The 24,085-nt window shown below is 43.4% G+C and overlaps 2 pseudogenes; one reads left to right on the top strand and one right to left on the bottom strand.

Annotated features, from left to right (window-relative positions):
• Positions 1-439: 439 nt before the first annotated feature.
• Positions 440-24,085, bottom strand: part of LOC130137605 (disease resistance protein RPV1-like) — a 24,341-nt pseudogene continuing 695 nt past the window's right edge.
• The window catches only part of LOC115666047 (ATP-dependent DNA helicase Q-like 1), a 23,896-nt pseudogene continuing 12,755 nt past the window's right edge, over positions 12,945-24,085 (top strand).

The raw sequence follows: 24,085 nt of genomic DNA, 5'->3' as shown, positions 1-24,085 counted from the left end.
TGCCTCACAAGCCGCTAATCTGTTTGCAGTCTACAAAAGCTGCCAACAGAAGGATAAATGAAAAACATTGCTATAACGTAATATGTAGGCAAATCCGAAGTTTCCAAAATCAATCAGATAGATACCCAGTATGGAGCAAATCATTCTTAAAATATAGAGCTTCGAGAAAAGTATTACTCTATTCGCTCACGCTAGCCATTCAAGGATGAAGAATCTTACTATGCCTCCTATTGACATTTGGGCCTACATTTTGATCTTGGTTGAAGCATCATGTTAGCTTCTATGAGCAACTCCCCCACTCCTTCAATTATGTAAGACTAGCAATTTAAGAAAGTACAGAACCTGTCATGGAAAACCTTCTTGTCAAAAGAAGATAAAGTAGGTCATGCATCTCAGAAGAAAAATGATTGTTCACTGCTTATTTACCTCTATTGAAGAAACACGACTGGTCTCACCGTGGTAATATAAGATTCCTCACATCATTATCATTGTATGATAATGTTTCCATAGAGAATAAGACAGCTCTCGTTCATAATTTCTAATGATGCGCGTTCCAGATAATTTCGGTATTGCTTCCAATGAGTCGCAACCAGAAATATCCAAATCAATCAAATCCAACTTTTCAAGTCCTTGAAGCTGAGTAAGTTTCTTGCAGTCTCGAACAATTAGAGATCGCAACTTCTGACATCTCGTCAAATTTTGCAACATCTCCATTGATTCGCATCCTGTAAAATCCAACCTTTCTAAGAACTTCGCACCGTCAAGACCTTGAATTTCGACTAGATTGTCGCACCTGACAGCCTCTAATTTCTTCAAACACCGTGATTCTGGACAAAGCAGCCTTTCAATGGAATTGGAGTTATATATAACTATGTCCTCCAAGAATTCTAGATTATCATGGCCCTGAATTTCAACTAGGTTATTGCAATCCACAGAGAATAATCGTTTCAGACGAATTAATTGTGAAAGGTCCAATCTTTCAATGGAACCGCACTTTACAATTGAAAGCTCTTCCAAGTTCTTCAATCCGTCGAGCTTAAGCAATATCAGCTTACCACACTCCTTAATATAAAGATCCAAGAGCCTTGAGGGAAGCTCGGGGATGTCTTCAAGTAGATGGCATTCCCGAAGACGGAGTTTTTCTAGGTGGATTAGGCTAGAAAGCTGTGGCAGCGACCGGAGCTTGTCACCCCATAGCTCAAGGCGCTGGAGAGAAGAAAGATCCCCAATAGCACTGGGAAGCTTTTCAATCCCAAAACCACTCAAGTCAAGATGTTGCAAATTCCGTAAATCTCCAATTGAGCTAGGGATTTCTCTCAGTGACCTACAACCTCCGGCATGCAGTTTCTTCAGCTTCCTCAGAGAACCAATAGACGTAGGGATCGCTGTAATACCAGAGTCATCTAATACAAGTTCTTCTAAACCTTTTAATTCGCCCACTTCCTCTGGTAGCTCCTTGAGACGTCGACATTCACTCAAGTCCAAGGAAACGAGGCTCTTGAGTTTGCCAACAGAAGGGTGGAGATGCTCCAGGTCGAAACAACCGCTCAAGGGGAGGATCTTCAACTGCGTGAAAGCCGAGAGATCAGGAGTACATCTTAAACCTTCACACCATCCAAGGTCGAGAACTTGTAGTCGCTTTGCCGTCTACACAAAAAAGAGGAGAATAAAGCTATCAAAAGAATGAGTGGGAGATCGGCTAAACAAAAACAAAACCCAAAAAATCACAGAGACAGAGGATGTCCCTTCTTTTCCCCCATCTTACCGTGATCAAACTCCATCCTTCCCAATCCTCTGTGATGCCCCAGCTATGTGATAAATCCAGCACCGATAATTTCGGTAGATGCAAATTGGTCGTCGGAAGAGGCGCTTTGCTTCCCATGATCTGCCACTGAAGCCATCTTATTTCAGAAAGGAGTTCGTTGGAGTCTCCGCTTGAAGCTGCCCGCATCCAGTCACGGAACCAGGGGTTCTGCAAGTTTTTTCAAATGGTTCATCTGAGGACGTCTGGATATGGCGGAAGGAATTCGAGGAGACAAAAAAATGACGGAATCCTTTTCAATTCCCAGTTATATCCAATCAATCCATTGAGAGTCTCTAAATTGACTTTTTAACTTTCTAATTTTTGGTTTTTTTTTTAAAATCTTGGATATGCACAATTTGTTATCTTCTTATCACTCCCGTACATAAATACAGACATGTGATTTAGCATTTAATTTTTTAAAATAGTTATTGCTTTAGAACAGCTAAGGCAAATGCACCTCAATATTTTATCATTTGTTCTTTTTTTTTTTCAAATTATATGGCGCGTGCACTTTGAATTTTATTTAAGACGAAATACATGAAACCATTTTACAACATGTAAATATTTACTGGTAAATTTTCATATGACTTGTGTATAATTTTTCAAAAAAATTTGTCAAAGAGTTCTAGTGAGCCACCCTTAAGTAGCTAAGGAAGGACCCAGTTTTAATTTCATTAACTATTTTTGTCAAGTGTTTAATCATTTCTTTGAAAACTGAAATTTTTTTTTGTCAAGTATGTTTAAAAAGGGACGTGGCAACATTGGTTAGCAATGCACTTTTTATTTTAAGCAATATCTTTAAGCAAAGCCTGCCATATGAAAGTTTTTGGATAACTCTACTTATTTTTATTTACCAAAAAAAAAGTGAAGACACATACGTCCATTTGCATAAGAATGGCACCGTTTCTTTTTGCATCTTATAAGTCAAAACATACTATTTAAGTTTCCGGCTAAAACAGATCATTTAATTAGTTGAAGATGGTGAAAAAAATCGCATATGGCTTTGATTGACTTTAATAATAATACCTATATTTTACCCCCAAAAGTTTAATTGGTTAGAATTGTTTTTTTTTTGTTGGTTTGATTCACTTTTACAGTTCAACTCGTTTGTCGTTATCTCTACTTTAAATAGTGAAAAACCTGCAACGGGTATAATTTCTCTTAAATTTGTTAGTAGAAAAAGTCACTAAATTGTTGTAATCATCATCCCACACCATCTTCCATAATTTTCGATTGTACATCAATCTATAAGGTATATTATATTAAAAAAATCTATTATATGGAAAGGGGACTTCAAACCTCAGACTTTCATCAAAAGTTTCCACGCAATTCGCTTATATTTCACCAAAATTAACCGAAGAAATAGGATATAACAAAATAGACAGAATCATATTTTAAATAGTCAAGACAATTGGAAATTTGTTCCATAAATACTTCATTTTCCAAAGTTAAATCAAAATCTCTCACATCTTACAATCATTGAATTTTTTTTCCTAAACTAATTATCATCTTTCAACATTTTTTCTGTTCAAAACAGATTTGACACTTTTTTTCATTTTTCAAACACCTGTATTGTGTGCTCTCTTTGCTAATGTTAAGAATTTATTGGATCAACAAAAGAGTGTGATATTGAATCATAGGAACAAACTATTTCAAATTATATCAAGAATATAAAGCCGTTTCCTTTGCTCAACATCTCTTGGTTAATTGCTAGGGTTAATTCCTTGCCATTGATCAGCCATGAGCCTATGACAATATTTAATAATAAAATGACACGAACATTGATAATTTAAGTAAACGATAAAACATAATTGAAAAAATTGGCTTCATGCTGAAAATCATATATAATGAATACAAAGGTGTGGATATAATAATAAGCACGACATTTCCTCTACTTAGTCATGTTTTCTTTTCTTTATTATTTATAAATAGTCAAGTTAGTCTAATGGTTTTTGGCCCAAAAGAGGCATTCTCCCAAAACAATATAAATAATATAAAACAACTTATAGCAGGTAGAAATGTTTGTTATAAGAAAATCCACTCTTTATCATACACCTAACCGAATCCATGAAATGAGCAAGGTCAACGGGATAAAACCTTAAAAAACAGTAAGATTTTCCAAAAAATTTTAAGTGGATTTTTGCTATCTTATCTATTAAGAGGAAAAAAGAATGAAAATAGATAGAAATAACTAGTAGAAGGATGGGTATCTTCAAAATCAAAATGGAGAAAAAAATATTAAACATTGGAATCCTAAATCATAGGAGCACCACAATACATTCGGCTGTACTGGAAAGCAAGCACATGCAATAAGTTTTAAATTTTTTCCAAGCTTACTGTTTTGATTTAATTATCAGTTGTTATAATTGGCACATACTATCTTTTTTTTTTAACCAAGAAATCTTCATTTATTTGATCTATGATGTTTATACTTCATCTTCATTCAGTATTGTAGTTCTTCAGATTATCAATATTTTCATTTTCAACTAGATATGACAATAACATGCTTTTAGTAAATGAGATTTATAGTGTAAAATTGTAGTTAAAGGATCTTAAATTGATTGTAAATAAAACTTTTATGGATGTAATTTATGTCAATGATATCGAATCAAATGATATAACTTTTTCATCCTTGAGATACTTATAATCCATTTAGCTGTCAAAATTAATCTACATGGACATAAATGGATGCGTACATAGAATTTCTTTTTCTTAGAAAGTAAGAGCATATATTCATTCTAGATGAAATATTAAATAGATCAGATTAAATATATTAAATTAAGAGGGAGAGAAAAAGAAAGGAGTGCCATATTTTACCCTGCACTCTCTTAGTACTCTTGTGACTCCCTCGTAGTCATCGTCCCATGGTCCGCTACGTTTCTCAGGCAGTTGTCCTTGGCAAAAAATGCTCCTTCCAAGATCTCTCAGTTGATCATGCATCTCAAATCTACCATAATCTCCAATTTTAATTAAGCACCTCAATTTCAACTCTTCAATTCCTTGACTTGGATAAAGCCCACAGTTCTCCCACATGTACATGACGTAATGGCTAGTTTCGCCAATAAAGAAACAAACAATATCGAGAAAAATCTGCTTATGTCCATCTTCTAATGCATCATAACTTATTTTCAATATCTTTTGGACATTTCTATGTGGTTGGTTTTTTAATTGCTTCCGTACATCTTCCCATACTTTTTGATTCGTTTTTTTATACAAGTATGAACCTACGACTTGAAGTGCCAAGGGAAGCCCACCCATGGTGGATATGATATCATGAGATATACCCTCAAAATCCCTCAAAGAATGGTCCGTATGAAATGCGTGTAGCATTAAACGAAGGAAAGCATGCTCCTCATCCAATTCATTCAATTCATACTTGTAGACTACCTCGAATCGGATTGATCAAGTACGGCTTCATTTCTAGTGGTAACAATGATCATGCTTCCTGCCATAAACCAATTACGCTCCCTAGCCAATGCATCTAGTTGATTCTTGTCATCTATATCATCTAGAAGAATGAGAACCTTTTTCCCTTTGAATCTAGATTTGATCAAACTAATTCCATCATCAACATTCCCAACTTGATGTTCAATTCGCAGTATGTCCTTAATTAGTTGTTTTTGTAGATAAGGAATATTGTTGCGGTGAACTGTTTCTCGAATATCAGCAAGAAAGCTACGATGCACAAAGTCATTCGACAACTGGTTGTAGATTTCCTTGGCAAGAGTTGTTTTTCCAATCCCACCCATGCCATAGATTCCAATCATTCGAGCAACACTAGCAGGAGTGTCTACCCAATTCCTGATTTCGTTCACACGATCCTCAATTCCAACTAAGTGCTTAGTAACATCAAGCTGAAAATCTTGTCGCAACTCGCTTAGAATTGTTTTGACAACTTTTTCCACTAGTTCTCCTTTGTTGACACCTATTTTTAATTTGCCCAAAATTAATTGCACAAAATTTAGGAATTAATTTTCTTTAATTCCTAAAACAAAAAAATATTTCTATTTAAATGCATTGCATATAGACATTAGGCATATGTGCATTAATAGGGCCTATTAGAGCATATTTTCTTAAATTTTAAACAAAAATTTAAAAAAAAAAAAAAAAAAAAAAAAAAATTTCGGGTAGAGATTGGGGTATTTGGCCGACCAGCCCTTTTCTTTTTCCTTTTCTTCCCCCTCCCGGGCCCCGGCCCATTCTTTTTTTCTTTCTTTTTCTCCCTGCACGGTGGGCTGGCCCGCCCGACATCTCTTCTTCTTCTTCACTCGCCGGCCGCTTCTCTCGCCCGTTCTTCCTCGTTCGCGACGTCACGCCACGCACTTGGCGGCGCGCTCCTCGCCGTCGCTATCGGCGAAGGAAGGCCGAGAGAGACAGCCGCACGGGACCGGCATTAATTGCCGGTCCCGTCCTCCCCATTGTCCCGGCTTCCTTATCTCTCCTCCTCTCGCCTCCCTGTTAAATCGCTCTGCGCGCCATCAGGCCGATCCCTGCTTCTGCACCGGCCTAAATGGCCGCGAAAGTCGCGTGCCAGAGTAGGCCGGTGCAGACCGTCGTCATTACAGACGTAACGGAGCAGAGGGGCACCGTCGTCCGGCTATAAATAGCCAAAGGGAGAGAGAGAGCCCGGTCGGCAAAATTGAGAGAGAAACAGAGAGAGAAAAATTGAGAGAGAAAGAGAGAAAATTGAGAGAGAAAGAAGGGAAAGTCGGTTTTGCGGGTTCCGGCCGCGTCGCCGTCGCCCCCGATCAACAGGAAAGCCCCGGACGCGCCGTCGACGGTGAGCTCGGTCAGGCCCGAACCGCCTGTTTTGCTCTGTTTTTCGCTCGGTATAGGCGGGACTCGCGCCGGCCGTTTCGCGAATCCGGCCCATACCGTCATCCCCCGCGTCCGTGTATCCTCACCGAAGGTAGGTTGATTCCCCTTTGAATCCTCCGGTTCGCCGGAGCAGTCGAGATTTGTTGTTTTTGGAAGCGCACACCATCTGGTTCGACAAAGTCCTCAATGAAACCGGTTTTGTTTTGGTCGCCGTACGGCGAACAGTGATCGGACAGTGACCCCGGTGGGTGGAGAGGCTTGGTTTTACTCCCGGGAGGCCGATTTAGGGGCGCGCCGTGCAGGTCGGCCGGTGAGAGGCCGTTTTTGGCTTCGACGGGGCGAGCTCCCACCCGGTTCGGCTGACCGGTTCATTTGACCCGACCGGTCAACGCCCGGTCGGATCTGTTGACTCGGGTCGGTCAGTAGACCAGTTCAGCCGATCCGGCCAGGTCAACAACAGTCGGATCAGTTGACCGGTCGGTCAAGTAGGCCGGTTGGCGATCAGACCCGGGTCAACGATCGGTCGGATCAGATTGACCAGGTCGGTCCAGTAGGCCGGTTCAGCCGATCCGACCCGGGTCAACGGCCGGGTCGGATCCGTTGACCGTCGGTTCCACCCGTCCCGGATCCCTTTTTTTTATTTTTATTTTATTTTATTTTATTTTTTTTTTTTAAAAAAAATTTTAAAAAAATTTCAAAAATTTTTTTCTTTCTTTCTTTCTTTTTCTTTCTTCTTTTTATTTGTTTTTTTATTTAAAAAATATTTCGTATTTTATTATTTTTTTTATTTCTTTTTTATTTCTTTTTTATTTTTATTTTTATTTTTTTTAAAAAAAAAAAAAAATTTTTTTATGTGATATATTGTTGTTGTTTTAATCTAATGTGATATTATTTTGTAAGTTTTTGTCTTATTTAAATTAGACAAGCCTGAGGTTGCGCGGTAGTATTTGCATGTTAGTTTTTATTACCGTTGTATTGTTATGCATGTTTTTAATACAATTGCATGAATGTTGTGTTTTTGAATGTCATCGACTTAGTTAGGGTTAGAACCTTAGGCTGCATGAATTCTTTGTGTTCTGCGATCGTTCCCGATTATGCACTCGCTTGATCACCTCACATATTAGGAGAAAGGTCCTAAAATCAATCCAAATTGCCTGACAAATTTTTTCAGAAATGAATAGGGTAAAATGGTACCGAAAGGGCATTAGTTATCCAACTAGTGTAACCAAGTCCCCGAATTTAGTTAATCACTGGTTCGTAGGAATAGGGTGATTCTCCCATCACCCTATTTGGGTTTCTAATCGGCCCACCCCAAATCGATTAGTGGCGACTCCTTGATATAAACCACTTGCATGTTAAACACTTAAACCCTAAGTCGCGATATGGTATGGGCTTGGGAGAGCCCGAGTTAAGTCCCGAACCTAGACTTAGCACGTACCAGGCGAGCCCCCCCTTTTTTGCATGTTGTTTAAAAAAGGGCTCGGGAGTTCGGTCGCGACAGACTGGCGACTCCGCTGGGGACTTGTTTTTTTTAAAAAGTGGACTTAGGCCAAAAATTTTATCCTGTTCAAAATGATTTTTGTTTGGCAGCAAGGACTCCAGGTATGAACCTGACATTAAGGTGTTGTTTGTTCTTGCAGGTTCGAATTGATTGTTTATAATTTGTTGTGCATGCTTTAATGATTTAGCACTACACCGTTGCACACACAACCATGCCGGACTCGGGCCGCGATAGGGCATCCTAGGATGGTGTTAAGAAAGATACGACCTCGAACGCGAGTCCGCGATGTAGAGGTTGCCTTTCTTTTCCCCGGAATTTATTTCTAAAAAATCGTAAAGAAGTATCTTTAGCCGCTATTCGCGTGACTATAAGATATTCCTTTCGATTCGGCCGAGGTTAAAAGGACTTGACACCAACGCGAGACTGCGACGGTCAGGCACCCTTTTAACTTCATTTCTTTGGGCCGCCTAGATAGAAATCGAACCTCACTCCTCATGTGTATGTCATTGTGATTGCCATGGTTCAAGGAAAGGTATATATTCTGTCCCTTTTCATTTTATTATCCAACGTAGATTATTCATTTGATTCGTTTTTTTAGGCCACCCGTTGATTGCATTTTATACACGATGGGAAGAGGCGATGTCCAATTTGTCCCCACTCCTAAAAAAGAGCTTCTGGCACGGTGGGACCGACTCGATCAAAATGGCCAACAGTATGTTAAAGCAAGAATTGGTCGCCTACTCCCCTTGCTCAAAATCAACATCCATTCTCGGCATGATGCAAGCATTAGCACATTTACTCGTGTCCACAAACATCCACTTTCATATTCGGTAAGTTTGAGATGACCCCGACCCCGGAGGAGTACGGCGTTGTCATTGGAAAGCCTTTGGGATCTCGAACTCATCAAACCACTTTTGGGTGTGTCCCTCTATCCGAATTATCCCGGTTTTTGCGAACCGATAGCAATACCGTGAAAAGAGTCGTTAAAGCCTATTGCAATGCCTCGCCCCGGTTTTTCCTAAATGAACGTTTTGAAAGTCAACCCATGAGCCAAAAAGCTAAAATTTTTATCCTTGCTTTTGTTGGGTGTGTCATTTTCCCCATCGTAGAAATTCAATAAACCCTTCAATTGCGTATGTGGCCAAACAAATTTGCACCGGCTTGGGTTATGTTAACTCGGTTCTAGCGAAACATTTTTGTCTTTGAACCGTTTTAAACAAAATGATGATAAAATTATGCGGGCCGCCCCGGAGATTTTACAAATCTGGTTTTTATCTCATTTGAGAGGTTTTGGGCATCTCATGCGGCTTTTTGAAGTCGATGACTTCATGCACCCGATTCAAAGGTTCGAGGTTTTAGAAAATAATTCCCCTCATAAGGATTATTCTACCTGGATAGATTTTTTGAAAAACCCCGATCCCGAGGCTTTCTTGTGGCATGCTAAATGGTTCCATGAGGGTCAGGTTCGGTATGCTCACCGGTTTCACAACCCCTGTCCCTTTGCTCGGGTTATCCTGGCATCACTTCATACTACCCTGCAGGGTAGCTCGCAATCTGGGCCCTCCAGGAGATCCCGCCACCTCTTACGACAGATTTGCTTCGAACCCGATTCACTCGCTCAAATTATAATTACGCTGACGAAATTGGTGTCATCCAGAGAAAATGGACTGAATGTCAACCTGAGATCATTCTTGTGCCTAAAGCATTGAAAGGGCAAGAAAAAGTCCACCATGCCTCTTTATTCTACATCATACATCACAAAATCCCTCGAGCTACGGCCAAAAGTCCGGATGTACCCAACAAGCCCGGTCGCCAAACACAGATCGACCCATTTCGAGAGGGCCAGTGGGGACGAAGGATACGCTTATTGCGGAGCTTGTCAGTGAAAATAAACGGCTCCGAGAGACCGTAGCTTCCCCATCGTCTATAGAATGAGCATCCGGGAAAGGGCATCTTCTTGTTAAAAGCCCTGTCTTTTATATGTCCCTGTATTTATGTTTAGGGGTTTTGAATATCTCCTGTAAAAATGTTTATGGTTTGTACAAATGTTAATATAGCTCGGGCCGCTTTTTATACTTTAAATAATTTTTTTGCCCCGTACTGACACCACCGCGGCCTTCGGCCCGGTGGTATCCGGGGATGTAGCCTCGGTCCGAGGCGGCCAGGGTTCGAACCCGGGGACGCCACCTGTAATGATATATAAATAAAACCTTTTTTCTCTCTTTTTTCTTTGCAAATAAGTACATTATGCAATAATAATATGACTAAGTCATAGAATGATTCTTTATTGGGCATTATACTCATTCATATACGCGTTTTCACAGGTAGTTACAAAAAATGGCCGAAGAAAATGTCCGCCTCAATAATATGGAAGATGAGATGAAAATGGTCATCAATGCGATCCAAAATCTCACAAAGCGGGTGGAATCCATTCATGGCAAGCTTACACCTACGCTGCGGCGGTTGAGGTGGTGTTATCACCACCGTCTACCGGAAAAGACAAAGCTTACGCCATGACAATAAAATGCCCCCGCTAGAGAGACGATCCGCTTCCCTTGCTTGTTAGGAAGCTCGAACTCGAAGCAGTACCGGTGACGGACAGGACAAACGCCTTGCAAAGGTCGAAGAAATGTTGAAAACGACTACTGAGGCCCATGAACATGCCGTTCCACTTGACTGTCCATATACAAACGGGTCAAAGTACGCAGAAAAATTCAAGATGCGGAATTCGAGAAGTATGATGGCACTTCATGCCCTGACATCATTTGCACATGTATCATGTGCGGATGACCCAAGACGTTGACAATGAACCCTCATGATTCGGACCTTTCAAGCGAGTTTGACGGGGCCAACTTTAACGTGGTATATGTCGAAAGATGTGGATGCTTTTAAGTCTTGGGATGATGCCGTGATGCATTCCTCAAGCAATATCGGTTCAACCTTGACGTCACCTTTACTCGTGACGATCCGGAACGCACGGAAAAGAAGAAAAGCGAGTCATTCAAGGAGTATGCCACCAGATGGAGGAACTTGGCGCCCAGGTTACCCATACTCATTGATCATGAACAAGTAAAATTGTTCATAAAATCGCTTCCATACGAATACGAGACACTTGCCTGGTTGGCGCCATTTCTTGAATCCCTTAATCGTCTCGTCCCCGTGGGTGAACGAATTGAAATGGGGCTAGCGTGACGGATGGTTCACGAATCCCACTTCCACAAGTAAGAGACTCCGCACACGAAAAGAGAAGGAGCCACGACGGATGGAAACATTGCGTATACCTGACACTGTTCATCCTCCTGGACAGTCCAGGTGAACAATGGAGCGGCCTCACCCAAGTCGCCACCCTGAGGCGATATAAGAAAAGACAATTCACTCCACTTGCCTGGATCCCTTCCGAGTCCCGGCCATACTCCGGAAGAAAAACACGCTTTCTACAGAACCAAAACGACCCAACTCGAAAGCTTTTCGAATTATGATCCGTCAAAAAAATGTGACTATCACATGGGCGAGGTAGGGCATTCGATCGATGACGCTATACCTCCAAACACCGAATCAAAACTTGCTCGACACCAAAGCCTTTTCATTCCGGACATCCAAGCCAAACATACGGAACAACCGCTTGCCCGAACATGAAAACAGAATCAATGCCATATCTACTTTCAACGTCACGTCGATTCAAGAGTGAGAGAGTACGCACTGTTGATGTTTATAATGCTCTAGTGAAAGCAGGGTATTATCCTACTGGTGAAATACTGCCTCTGTCCCTAATGAAAGAAAGGGTTGCCAGCAAGGCGAAAGCAGGTTTGATTGTGTACGCCGACTATATCGATATAGTAGCCACCATCTACGAGGTTATCATCGATCGGGACAAAGAATTTTCAGCCTTGAATGCGAAACAAGTGAAACCATCCCACGCTTGTGAACGAACCTTTGTCGACGGCCCAGGACGAGGAGGAGGAGGCGACGATTGAGGTACCCTTATCCGCATGAGCATATAGTGATCGAAATACCTCGGCTACTGATTACGAGAATGACAAAGCGGTTCCATGGTCCTACGGTTGGATGTGGACCTAATCACCAGGTCGGGACGAACGTATGCCCAAGCCGACGCTCGGCCTCCGAAGCATTACCGACGAAGAAGCCAAAGAATTCCCGGCCATCGTTAAAGCCGAGTGAATATAATGTGGTGGATCGGCCTACGTAAGTTGCCCGCTCAGATTTCCTTATTAGAACTCCTCCAAACGTCCGTAAAGCATCAGAAAGCTCTGATGAAGGTACTCAGCGAAGTAAACGTGCCAGAGACAATCGAGCATGATAAGCTAGAAGCATTTGTGGGGTCTATCCTTTTGAAGGATCAGATAACATTCTCGGAGGATGAATTTCCCGCTGAAGGAAGGGGACATACTAAAGGCCTCTACATTTCCGTCAAATGTAGAAACTCCCACGTAGCTCGAGTTCTGATAGACAATGGGTCTGCACTGAATATCTGCCCGCTGGCAACCTTGCGCCGTCTTAATGTGGACACATCTAAGCTCCGTGCCTCCAAAACATCCGTCCGAGCTTTCGACGGAATGAAGAAAGACACTGTGGGTGAGATCGACCTCGATGTCCAAATTGGCCCAACAGTTTTCAGCATCCTGTTTCAAGTGATGGACATCCCCACTGCCTTTAGCTTTCTATTGGGTCGTCCATGGATTCACTCTGCCGGAGCTATACCTTCAAGCCTTCACCAAAGCGTAAAGTTTGTGGCCCAAGGGAAGCTGATCACGGTCCTTGGAGAGGAAGACCATCGGATCTACCAAGAAACCGCCATCCCGTATGTCGAACCAAGTGGCAAAGTCGAATCTAGCTATCAGTCCATCGAGCTCCGTTTCAACCGTGCATGGATATCGAGGAACTGTTCCTCTTATCCCCGATATGTCAAAAGCCTCGGTCATGGTAGGGAAAGTTATGGTTGGGAATGGCTTCACCCCAGGTCAAGGACTAGGCGAGAGGAGGCGGGGCATTCGAGCTGCCTATTCAGCCCCAAGAATCACCGATCTTGTTGGTCTAGGGTATCGGAGAAACCCATCACCAACAAGGGCATATAAGCGAGTCAAGTCGGTTTGCCACTTCCCCATATCCGGGAAACTTTCCCGCCACCTGCTAAATTACTGCAGGATGAAAAAATTTATCTTAACCCCTCAGGACAATCAGGAGAGGGGTTCAAGCATCCTGCAGAATCTTCAAGTCAGTCGAGCTCTTCGATGCTTCCCGTAAATGTTGCTGTTGACCGATATCGGAACCCCCACAAGCTACCGATTGAGGAAGATTGTGGACGAGAAGAAACGCTGGATAATGTGGTCACCTTATTTGACGACATCTTTATAGGAGCCATACAAGAAGACTCGGCCTCTCAGACAAGTACAAACCCGCCTGATTTGTTTGCACGTTTGCGGTGTCGGTTAGGGGAGCTACGAGATTTGCTTGCGTCGTTAATGGATACTATCGGCCAAATCTCGGATGTGTTCTTGCCGTTTCCGATCGGGAGCGAGGTGACCCAAGTAAATCGTCCCGAAGAAAACCCGCCATCGGGAGCCCTTCCCAGACACGACTTGGCGAGATGTCCAACTCCTACAAAGGTGGCGGGGGCAATGTACGACGATACTCGCCGGTTCCCAAATCCATGGATGTGATATTTTCTATCCTTTTGCGAAAGGGGCGATCACAAGGAAGCCAAACACCCTACTCCCGAATACTTCATTAATTATGATCCTCCGGATCTTGTGACTTTCACTCGGGAGAGGTCGGGCACTCATTTGGATGATTGTGACGCTACGAAGAATAGAATTCAAGATCTACTTGGATGCTTAGGGCATTCACTTTTCGTGCCCCATGGTTGTGTCATGGTGAAGATGACCTCTTGGTGGTACCTAGCCTTCGTGACGCTTCCCCAGGCTTTACGATAAGGCACGCAAGAGAAAGAAAATTATGGATACCCTGGGCCGGCCCGGTGGTAAGTTCGATTATTACGTTGACTACCAGATGCCATCAAGTTTTTATGAAGACCAACAGAACAGCATTCCTATCGGATGGGGCGACATGGAAAAGCTGACACCAGTGAAGAGAAGAGCCGATGAGCTAGACTCTGGAACGATGATTTCGAAGATTTCTTCGTCGGCGCAATAGACGAAGGGCCGGTGGAGGGAATGGGCGCGAAGCCCGCTTGAGTAGAATTCCTCTTCTCTTTTCGCATGAATCCCTGGAAAATGGGCTATCCTTGTGTTTTGTTTTTCGTAGTCATTTCTGCTGGAAGGAATGTCTTTTTGAACTCACCCTCTTTTGAGGTTGTAAATCCGTGTATTGTAAATAAATAATGTTTTGAGGGCATGAGGTAGTATACCAAACCGGCCCGTTGATGATATCCAGCCACGAAAAGGAAAGTATTCTGAGGCCCGGGCTATCTCATGCTTCCTCGTTTAAAAAAAAAAAAAAAAAAAAAAAAAAAAAAAAAAAAAAAAAAAGAGCCTCTTTGAAAATCAAAGACGTTTCACAATTTCCTCAAAAAAATATCCTAAGTGGAAGAGGACAATGAAAAAATCCATATCTCCATTTGTTTTTCTAATCAAGTTACCCTGTGTTTCAGGTATAATCTTGCGACTTGTGAGGAGTTAGTACGGTCCAACTGATGATGTAGATATTGACGGCGGCGATTCGACGATTCAAGCGATGATCCCATTAAATCCAAAGAAATTGGGAGCAATATGAACAAATTAAACCCCTTACAATCGAAGATACTTGTTACCATCAATTTGGGTGGTACTCGGAAGCCAAAAGAAGTGAAGATTGGGGCCAACCTTCCCGAAGAGAAAGCCACACGTTTAACTCGCTCTCCTCAAAGAGTATCAAGACGTCTTCGCATGGTCTTATTACGATATGCCGGGTGGACCCTCGGATTGTGGAGCACGGTTGCCTACTAATCCCGACATGCCTCCCAAAAGCAAAGGTTACGAAGGACCAAACCCGGCCGTCGAAAAAGATCGAAGAAGAAGTGATGAAGGCATTGAAAGTAGGGTTCATCGAGTTTCGCAATACACGATTGGGTAGCGAACATCGTACCGTGAAGAAGAAAGACGGTCGAATTCGAGTTTGTGTGGATTACCGCGACTTGAACAAGGCCCACCCAAAGGACGACTTCCCGCTCCCCACATGAGACGTCCTTGTGGATAGCACTTTTGGTTTCGAATTATTTTCTTTCATGGATGGATTCTCTGGATACAACCGGATAAGGATGAACGATGAAGACAAGGAGAAGACGGCGTTTATCACTCCATGGGGACTTTTCACTACGGGGTTATGCCTTTTGGTTTGAAAAATGCGGGGGCAACATACCAACGTCTTATGGTCACTCTCTTTCATGACTGATGCACAAAGAAATTGAAGTCTATGTCGACGACATGATCGCCAAAACCAGGTGCGGAGAGGACCACATTGAAGCTTTGAAGAAGCTATTCAGCCCGGTTGCGTGAATTCAAATTACGCATGAACCTGCGCAAAATGCATATTCGGGCGACCTCGGTAAGTTACTCGGATTCATCGTGAGTAGCAAGGGGGATTGAGGTCGACCCTCGAAAGTTAAAGCAATATGTGAGTTGCAACCCCCGTCCACGATTAAGGAAGTCAGAAGCCTTTTGGGAAGGTTGAACTATATTGCTCGGTTCATCTCCCAACTATCGAGAGGCTAGCGGCCTTTCTTCAAACTCCTCGGGAAAGGCGCTCAAATCAACTGGGATGAAGATTGTCGAGAAGCATTTGAAAAGGCTGACGATTTGATGAGTCCCCTACTAATCCCACCGGTTCCAGGGCATCCTCTAACTCTCTATTTAACGATTCACAAGTGAATCATTAGGAGCCTATTGGCCCGAGCCATCCCGATGATGGAAAAGAACAGAGCAATCTATTATCCGAGTAAGAAGTTCACCGTTTCGGAACAATTATTCCGAATCGGAAAAACATGCGTCGCATTGGTGTGGGTGTTGCATAGACTCCGACAATATACTTTGCACCACCAGGCGTTCCTCGTGAATCGAAAACGACCCTATCCGGTATTTGCTCAACCGACCAGCATTAGTGGGAAAATTAGCTAAATGGCGATTCTAATTTGAGAATTTGACATCCAAACGTCATCGCAGAGGTCGGTGAAAGGCCGGGTGATCGGCCGATATCTTTGGTTGAATGCCACTGGGGAAACGCATGAGGATGGTCTTCCGGATGATCGCATTTTATCAACGGAGGAACACACATGGACCATGTTTTTCGATGGAGCGATAAACACTCGCTGCTCGCTGGCACCGGCGGTCTTGATATCCCCCGGATGGGCGGCATTATCCCGTGGCCGCGAAATTGGTGTTTCCTTGCACCAACAATATAGCCAGTATGAAGCATGTATTCTCGGTTTACAAGCGGCAATTGATATGAAAATATCCAAGCTAAAAGTGTTCGGCGATTCCGCCTTAATTATACTCCGGATCGTGGGTGAATGGAAGACCGGGGATACTAAGCTAGTACCTATCGTGACTATCTGGAGGAATTGGTTTGAGAATTCAACGAGATCTCGTTTGACTACCTATCTAGATCTCATAACCAATTCGCCGATGCACCGGCTACACTATCATCCATGTTGCGGGTTACCAATGGTTTGGAAATAGAACCTCTGAAAATTGAAGTTCTAACCAAACCGGCCCATTGCATGACTTTGACTGAAGAACCCGATGGTAAACCATGGTACTCCGATATCATGAATTATATCAAGGAGCAGCAGTTCCCGAAGGGATTAGCTCTGGCACGAAGGTACATAATGAAGATGGCGACGAAGTTCTTCGTCGATGGTGAAAGCTTGTACAAGAGGTCCTATGATTCTATTTTGCTAAGGTGCGTCGATACAACCGAAGCAACACGAATTATGCGGGAATTGCATGAAGGAGTATGCGGTCCACACATGAATGGACACATGTTGGCTAGGAAAATAACAAGACTAGGTTATTACTCGGCTTTCCTTAGAAAGCGATTGCATCCGACACGTTCGAAATTGTTACCGTTGTCAGATCCATGGAAACAAGATAAATGCCCCACCAACTGAATTACATCAGTTATCTGAGCCATGGCCATTTTCAATGTGGGGCATCGATGTGATCGGCCCATTAATCCGAAAGCATCAAATGGACATCGCTTTATCTTGGTCGCAATTGATTATTTTTCTAAGTGGATCGAGGCTATGTCATATGCCAATGTCACTTGCTCGGAATGTGATGAAATTCATCAAGCGGGATATAATCGCCCGCTATGGCGTCCCCGGGAGCCATAGTTACGAGATAATGGGACAAATCGAACAACAAGATTGTTGATGATTTACTCGGTGAATTCAAAATCCGCCATCCGAATTCGTCTCCTTATCGTCCCCAAATGAACGGAGTCGTTGAGGCCGCCAACAAAAACATCAAAAGATCTTAGCCAAAACTACTTTGAGAACTACCGAAATTGGCATGAAAGATTGCCTTTCGTATTAATGGCTTACCGAACATCAATTCGGACTTCCACCGGGGCAACCCCTTTTTTCCTTGGTATATGGCATGGAAGCAGCCCGCTTTGTTGAGGTAGAAATCCCTCACTGCGGGTATTGTCCCAAATGAAACGTCGATGCGGAATGGAAGCAAGAAAGATTGGAGCAGTTGAATATGATTGATGAAAAGCGATTGAAGGCTCTTTGTCATGGACAATGCTATCAACAGAGGGTAGCCAGATCGTTCAACCGGAAAGTACGCTCCAGACACTTTGAAGCAGGCGATCTCGTCCTAAGAAAGGTGCTACCACTACCCCCTGAGCTTGGAGGTAAGTTCGCTCCTAACTATAAGGGTCCCTATGTCGTGAAAAAGACACTCTCGGGAGGAGCTTTGCTTCGATCGAAATGGATGGACGCCAATTCTCCAACCCGGTCAACTCGGATCTTTGTGAAGAAGTACTACCCTTGAAATAACTTCTATGTCCCAACTTATAGCAAGGGAATTGGCAGAAAAGTTAAGGACAGTCTTGGTGGCAAATCTAACCGGAAAGGATTTCGCACATGACAAAGTGACTTCAAGGCCGATCCTGACAACCATGGAAGTCTCGATGCCAATCACGCCCACGGCCGTCAAGGACCTTTAAAGCAGAGATTAGCTTTGCTGCGAAGTTCCCCATGCAAGCAATTGCACATGCCTGTGCAGTCAGGAAGCGGAGCATTCACGAGAAACTCCTCGGCACGCTGGAACTGCACAGTACCTGCTGACAATAGAACCCTCCATTTAGAAGCACCTCTAACTATAGAGGATTTCATTCGAGCTTCGTGACCAAGAGTATGGAGGAGCAGGCTGAGACAAAGAAGGCTGAACAAAGTAAAGAGGAGAAAAGACTCTGCTAGCTTTGAAGGCAAAATGGAAGAAGGGTAATTTGTATCGTTCTCAGTTTACCCTCAATCCTCTCATTTCTAACATAAACTCCTGCTTGTGTCAGAAGGGAATTATCAACATCCGATAAAACTCAAGGAGTTGTCAATTTAATTTCAAATGAAGGGAATCACGAAGGGTAATGTTGTATCGTTCTCAATTCCTGTCCCTCAAAGAGCCGTTCATTAACACGGTATTTCTTATTGCCTTACAGGTTTACCTCGACGCTGCTGCAGCATAGGTAAGTATTTCTTTCCCTTAAAACTTTAAGAGTTGAAAGAATCAAAAGAAAGAGGAAACATATTAAAGCAAATAAATGCTTAACCCTCCCCAAAGTGCATTGCATATCTTTTGGAAAGGAATTTTGCATGGTAATTTTACTGTTTAATTCACCAATTCCCTCTGTGAAAATCTTGACAATTCGACAAATGGTGTCGAATCTGCTCCGATGTATTGAACGAGGTGTCTCGGGATGATGAGAGGCAATCTTTAGCCTAAACACATTCTCAAGTACCAAACCCATGTAAGATGAGCGAAAAGGTTCCACTTCTACAAGGTAAAGAGATTTCTCGCATAAGGTACGGTAGCGAAAATGACGAGAGGCGGTTCATTTCTCCGCCCCATACACTACCATTAATCCTTTGCTTGACCATTTGAGCCCATACACTTGGAGGTTCTTTTTAAATCACCCCTTGTCAAGAACCACCCCACATTGGGGTAGCTTGAGGTAAATCAGCATCACAGGGAGAATTCAAATTCAGAAGGAGCAAGACGAGCGTCCCTCCCTTTCGATCACTACTCCCGTGGTTTCGGCCTTGTCGTCCTTACGGATCCGGCGGTCCTCGACAGAGTCCTCCAAGACAAGCACACCATCGACCACTGAACGATCGAGGCTAAGAGGCTTTGTCAAGAGAGAAGCGACAAACTAAAGCTTGTCCAAAATGCCAACATCTTATTGATAACGGTGATGAGCAAGACAAGAAGGATGAGGAGTTTGTAATATCTAAAATTTTCTATGATCATCAGTGCATCCTCACACAAGGTGAAAAGATGAATAGAAATTTTCTTGCTCTCATTTGCATTAATCTTTGAGTGTTATTATTACAGTGAACTCTCACGATAATTTGAGTGCCCTAGGATGACGAAGAGCGGTTCTTCTTCTATCCCATACACTTATATCCCTTGCTAGCCCAATTGAGCCGGCGATTTCATTTCGTACCAACCCGGTTGGTGATCATCCCTACAGGGCAAGGCAAAAGTCACCACAGCTTGAGCATCGGGGTCTAAAATACCGAATCAAGATGAAGACTCCAAGAGCCTAATAACATTGTTACGCTCAAACTTGTTTAGGCTAGTCCCGACAATACCAAAAGAGCAAAAAAAATGTTGAAAACTAGGGGCATGAAAAAGCGTGTGCCTGGTAAAAGCAAGGCCAATGCCCATGAATAAAAAACAAAGAAAAAGAAAAAGGAGAAGAAGAAAAACGATGAAAAGATGACCCCAAAGGGTTAAACTCGAGTTCTTCTTCGATACAAATTCCTACTTTAGGAACTCTGTCTTGACAAAGATCTGTCACAGAGATAGAATGGTATCCAGGAAAATGCTGGACGCAGAAGCTTCTCAAGAAAAAGTTGTCAAAGAAGCTAAAACAAGGGATTACCCAGGGAGTTTTCCAAAAGAGTCCCGACGATGGAGAAAAAGGCTGGTGACAATGCCAAGATGATCACCAACTCTCACCCTTACACACATTTTTGAGCCTAACGATCCTTTCGTTTCTCAACCTGTGAACCGAGCCCACGTTACGTCCCTCAGGAAATCTCTTCTGACTAGGACACTTGAATTAACGTGGAATTTCAAATGTTTATAAACAACGCTCGAGGAAGTGCGAGCAAGATTATTTCTATCTCGTTTTGCAGGGTTCTTGACTTGTAAACCCGGAGATGATTGCAGAATATTTTCTTTCATGGCATTGACTTGAACAGTCACCTTCATTAAGCCATTGACCAAGCCTGCATTACGACCCTGAAGAAGACCTCTCAGATTGGCAGCGTCGTACCCGCTTGCGAGAAAACTCAGACCCTTGCGGATCTGATAACGGTCAGATTGAGTGTTTTCGATGTTCCCGCATTAATGGACGGGACAAATAACCCTTTTCAACGAGAGCGAGTGGAAACTGAGAATCCCTCGTTCAGCATCTTGAGAAGTCCACCTCCCGAGTGAATATTGTCTTGATTGACCCTCAGTGGATGTTTGGTGATGCAAACATGGCGAAATCATCATGTATGAACTTTCAAATACACGTGCGGGATAGCCTAGCTTGTCTATCCTTGATGAATGCATGCATGTTTGTGCTAACCCTCTTTGATGACTCAAAGTTCTAATCCTCGGTGATAGAACACGAAAATTCGGGCACTGGAGAAGCCCCGATTATCATCACAAAAGAGATGCCCCGAAAAGGTCGGGTATTCAAGCGATGATACATCAAACCTCCGGATAAGAAATCCCAGGTATTTCATCAGATTTCTTTTCAAACTACCCAGAAGGTAAACAGGGTGTTTCTTTGAAAAAGAAAAGCATCTTGACCAGCTGGTCAAGATATTTCATACGATATTCAAGAATAGCCTCAGTTGTCTATTTCTCCGATGAATACGTATGTCTTTGCACAAAAAAATTTTTCTGACAGGAGACACGCCCTTAAGAGGCAGGAACGTGCCCAGGTAAGTACATTTTACCCATGCCTGATTCCAAAAATCCATGTACCTACGATTGTTATGGTACCCTTTGAACATCGGAGTGACCCCGTTGTTCACCAACTGAACATTGGATTGACCCCTTTGTTCACCCTCCTGAGCATAGGAATAACTCCCTCTGTTCCCATCAAGTCTTTTCAGGTACCCCTTATGATGCAGGTACTTTGGTAAAGCAAAATCCAGTCAGTCAAGGCGACTGAAGAAAGGTTCGGGTCCTAGACAGACAAAATCCAGTCAGTCAAGGCGACCAAAGAAAGGTTCGGGTCCTAGACAGGAAAATCCAGATCGACCAAGGCGGCCAGAAGAAAGGTTCGGGTCCCGGACGAGACAAAATGAAATCCGATCAAGGCGACCGAAGAAAGGTTCGGGTCCTAGGTAAGCGATTTCCCCAGTCGAGGCAACCGAAGGTAGATTCGGGTCCGAGACAAATGAAATCCAGTCAAGGCGACCGAAGATAGGTTCGAGTCCTAGACAAGCGATTTCCCCCAGTCAAGGCGACCGAAGAAAGGTTCGGGTTCTAGACAAAAGCAATTCTCGTCAAGGCGACCGAAGACAGGTTCGGGTCCTAGACAAACCATTTTTTTCGTCAAGGCGACCGAAGACAGGTTCGGGTCCTCGACACACAATATCAACTATCTGGAATTACTCTACCCTTCGGCAAGGTAAGTAGCCCCGGTATGTTTTTACTTGCTTTAGCATGCATCATCTTATATCGCATCATAAAAATGGGACTCAGGTCTCGCCAAAAATAACATTCATTGAACATGCATGGGCCAAATTTAGGTGTCATTTTATCTTTGAACGTAACCTCTCGCGAGCTCAATCTCTGCGAGCTCACCTTCAAAGAGAGGGCAATTGTTGACACCTATTTTTAATTTGCCCAAAATTAATTGCACAAAATTTAGGAATTAATTTTCTTTAATTCCTAAAACAAAAAAAATATTTCTATTTAAATGCATTGCATATAGACATTAGGCATATGTGCATTAATAGGGCCTATTAGAGCATATTTTCTTAAATTTTAAACAAAAATTAAAAAAAAAAAAAAAAAAAAAAAAAATTTGGTAGAGATTGAAGGTGGGCCGACCCTACCTTTCTTTTTCCTTTTCTTCCCCCTCTCCCGGGCCCCAGGCCCATTCTTTTTTCTTTCTTTTTCTCCCCGCACCTACTGGGCCGGCCCGCCCCGGCCATTTCTTCTTCTTCCCCCTCACGGCCGCTCTCTCGCCCCTCGTTCTTCCTCGTTCGCGACGTCACGCCGACGCACGGCGGCGCGCGCTCCTCGCCGTCGCTATCTCGGCGAGAGGAAGGCCGAGAGAGCACGCCACGGACCGGCATTAATTGCCGGTCCCGTCCTCCCCGTTGTCCCGGCTTCCCTTATCTCCTCCTCCATCTCGCCTCCCCTGTTCGTCCGCTCTGCGCCTCACCGAGGCCGATCCACTCCGCACCGGCCTAAATGGCCGCGAAAGTCGCGTGCCGAGTAGGCCGGTGCTGTGCATCGTCGTCATTACAGGGCGTACGTAACGGAGCGAGAGGGGCACCGTCGTCCGGCTATAAATAGCCAAAGGGAGAGAGAGAGCCCCGGTCGGCAAAATTGAGAGAGAAACAGAGAGAGAAAAATTGAGAGAGAAAGAGAGAAAATTGAGAGAGAAAGAAGGGAAAGTCGGTTTTTGCGGGTTCCCACCGCGTCGCCGTCGCCCCGATCAACCGGAAAGCCCTGGACGCGCTGTCGACGGTGAGCTCTCGGTCCGGCCCGAACCGCCTCTGTTTTGCTCATTTTTTGCTCGGTATGGCCGGGACTCGCCGCCGTTTCGCGCGAATCCCGCCCATACCGTCATCCCCCGTCCGTGTATCCTCACCGAAGGTAGGTTGATTCCTTTGAATCCTCCGGTTCGCGGAACAGTCGAGATTTGTTGTTTTTGGAAGCGCACACCATCCGTTCGACAAAAGTCCTCAATGAAACCGGTTTTGTTTTGGTCGCCGTGGCGAACCATGATCGGACGGTGACCGGTGGGTGGAGAGGCTTGGTTTTACTCCCGGGAGGCCGATTTGGGGGCGGCGCCGTGCAGGTCGGCCCAGGTGAGAGGCCGTTTTTGGCTTCGACAGGGGCGGGCTCCCACCGGTTCGGCCCGACCGGTTCAGTTGACCCGACCCTGGCCAACGCCCGGTCTGGATCTGGTGACTTCGGGTCGGTCCAGTAGGCCTGACGGTTGCAATTGATCCGACCCGGTCAACGACCGGTCGGATCAGATTGACCCGGTCGGTCCAAATGACCGGTTCGGCCGATCCGACTGGGTCAACGACGGCAGTCGGATCCGTTGGACTGGTCGGTCCAAATTGACCGGTTCTGCCACTGATCCGACCAGTCAACGACGAAGGTCGGATCCGCTGACCCGGTCAACGATCGGGTCAGATCAGATTGACCCGGTCGGTTCAGCCCGGTCCGGATCCCTTTTTTTTATTTTTATTTTATTTTATTTTACTGCTTTTTTTTTTTAAAAAAAAATTTTAAAAAAAATTTCAAAAAATTTTTTTTTTCTTTTCTTTTCTTTCTTTTTCTTTCTTCTTTTTTATTTGTTTTTTTTTATTTAAAAAATATTTCGTATTTTATTATTTTTTTTATTTCTTTTTTATTTTTTTTTTATTTTTATTTTTATTTTTTTTAAAAAAAAAAAAAAAAATTTTTTTATGTGATATATTGTTGTTGTTTTAATCTAATGTGATATTATTTTGTAAGTTTTTGTCTTATTTA

The sequence above is a fragment of the Syzygium oleosum genome, unplaced genomic scaffold (assembly GCF_021117445.2).
Source record: "Syzygium oleosum isolate NSW1041296 unplaced genomic scaffold, Sole_v2.1 Sole_v2.03, whole genome shotgun sequence".
In the NCBI taxonomy this organism is placed as follows: Eukaryota; Viridiplantae; Streptophyta; class Magnoliopsida; order Myrtales; family Myrtaceae; genus Syzygium; species Syzygium oleosum.
This window is presented reverse-complemented; position numbering and strand designations above follow the sequence as displayed.